The sequence below is a fragment of the Propithecus coquereli genome, unplaced genomic scaffold (assembly GCF_000956105.1).
Source record: "Propithecus coquereli isolate 6110/MARCELLA unplaced genomic scaffold, Pcoq_1.0 Scaffold91, whole genome shotgun sequence".
Taxonomy (NCBI): Eukaryota; Metazoa; Chordata; class Mammalia; order Primates; family Indriidae; genus Propithecus; species Propithecus coquereli.
Window position 1 is genome coordinate 4,577,713 of NW_012155396.1, and position 2,520 is coordinate 4,580,232.

At 38.0% G+C, this 2,520-nt stretch overlaps 1 protein-coding gene across 1 annotated transcript in view; it reads left to right on the forward strand.

Moving 5' to 3' along the window:
* AHCYL2 (adenosylhomocysteinase-like 2) overlaps window positions 1–2,520 on the forward strand; it is a 218,102-nt gene that overhangs the window by 198,279 nt on the left and 17,303 nt on the right. The window lies entirely within an intron of this gene.

The following is a 2,520-nucleotide window of genomic DNA, read 5'->3' on the forward strand; positions in this document are numbered from 1 at the left end:
ACAGAATAAATATATAATTATATGAGGTGCAGAGCTACTGTCATATAATAGATGCTCACTAAGTGGTAGCTATTATTAAAATTTTTTCTTGCCATCCTCAGCAGAATGGGAGCTACTACTGTCCCTGAAAATTATTGCAGAGTCCTCGTGTCTATAGCCTGGATATACCCCACCCAGTCTTTACCATTAACCCTCTAGAAGAATGTCCCCAGAAGAGAATGAAGCTTTTACTATAACCATTTCCTCCTGTCTTCCTTACACATCCTAGCTATAAGTCCACTGACTTCGCCAACAGAATTGCTGGCTTTCTCTGAGTCAGGGCTTCAGCACACAAGGGGAACCATCACCCTTCTAGTATTCTCAAAGTTTATTATAGAAACTAAACAGGCTTTAATACTGATTTCAGTACTATTGAAATTATCCTATAGACATGAACTGATCACTCACTATGTATTAGGTACTGTGCGATGTGCTAAGGATAAATAGATGAATTGCTTTTAGAAGGGGCTTGCTTTTAGAAGCACACAGACAGATAACCACTGTGCAGTGTAGTAAGTGCTGTCATGGAGGTAAACAGCACATGCTTCTGTAGGAGCACAAAGGAGAAACTTCTAACTGGAGAGCAAGGGTGGTAGGGTAGAAAGAGAGGTCAATAGAACTGAGCCTTGAAACGCGTGTTTTCTTAGTTTGGATGTCTATTCCAGTTAGAGGGAACATGTGCGTAGTCTCTGAGGAAGGAGATAGCATAGCATATCTAAGAAGCTGGAAATATTTTCATGTAGCTGGCAGATGGGATAAATTCGAGAGAGTAATAGTATGAGGTAGGTATCATAGAAATCATATGTCAATATAATCATATATCAATGTAAGTATTTGGGTCTTATCCTGAGAACAAGCATCTCATTGAAATATTTTAAACAAGGAAGTGACATGATCCAAATTGCATTTAGGGAAATTACTCTGCAAAATGATTTAGAGAGATGTAAACCTAGAAGCAATGAAATTGGGCCAGGGTTTACTACAGTAATCTAGGCCAGAAATAATAAGACCTGAACTTAAGCAAGGCCAGCATGTATGACGAGGAGGGGACAGATTCAAGAGACTTTTAAAGAATTAAGGAAAAAGAATCAACCAGATTTGGTGACAACTTCAATTAGGAAGAGGGAGTGTGCTAGAACATTCTTGTTTATATGGCTCATACAGTTGAATGAACAATAATGCTGTTGATCAAGATAGAAAATATAGAAGAAGAAATTGATGGAGTTGGAGGTGGGGAGAAGTTAACGAGTATAGTTTCAAACACAGTAAATTTGAGATCCTTCTGGGACATTCACGATGAAATATCCAGTGGATAATTTGATTTTTGACTATGAAGCTTTGGAGAGATCTAAGCTAAAGATATAAATGTGCAAATCAGCCACCTGTAAGTGGTCATTTGCAGCCAAGGAAGGGGTATGGATGAGTACTGAAAAAATGGAGAAAAGAGTAGAGGTTAGAACCATACAGAGTACCAATATCTAAAGGTTGGCTGAGGTTAAGAAGAGATAATCAGAAAAGTAGGGGATAGAACCAGGATAGAAATGTCATGGAGTCCAAGGAGCATAGGGTTTTAAGAGGGCAAATGATGTTTAATGTAGCAGAAGAAATCAAGTAATACGAGTGTAAGAAATATTTTTGGTTTTGGCATTCAGGAGATTATGGATGATCTGGGGGAGAGCACTTTCAATGGGCTACTAGATTCAGTGGCTAGGTGGCACTTTCTAGAATTTCCAGAAACTTGGTGGGGAAATCTCATGGTAATGCCTGGCTCTCTATTATTAGGAAGAAATAAGTTCCACTGATGGAAAAGAACCTTTTATTTCTGTCCTGTATGAACTAAGGAAATGGTTTGGATTTTTTGCTGTTAAGAATAGTCCGGCTATCTCAAGAAGTGACACTGTGTAGGAACCAAAGGACCTTGATAATAGCTTTCGAAGTTCTGTGGCAAAAGGCTCCCCAGCTGCCTGTTTAGGCTAATTGGTCATGCTTTATTTCTACAGTATGGATGGATTTCGACTGGTCAAATTAAATGAGGTCATCCGACAAGTGGACATTGTTATTACCTGTACAGGTACGATTATGACCTACTAAATGGGGTTGCACTTGAGAACGCCCATTAGGTCATTCCTATAGGAAAGTTTCTCTCTACCCTTTATAACTGGTATATCTCCATTCATCCTCAACTACCTAGGAGATGGCTAGAAATGAGATTAATTAGTAGAGTTTTATTTGGGAAGCCAGATCTTAAATTTGTACACTTGATTTTTTTTTTCCTTTTTTTCATCCATAGGACTCTGCTTGGTATTGATTTTTTAAATTTTACCTCCCAAAGTGATATGTATTTCTCTCTAGTCCCTATAATTAAGACAAAGCTAGAGCAAAATTCTTCATAGATAGAAAAAGTGGGAGAGGTTATTGTGTTAATTCACAAAGAGGCAGTTTTGAGTTTTAGAGAGGAATATACAAAGATGGCTATTTCTT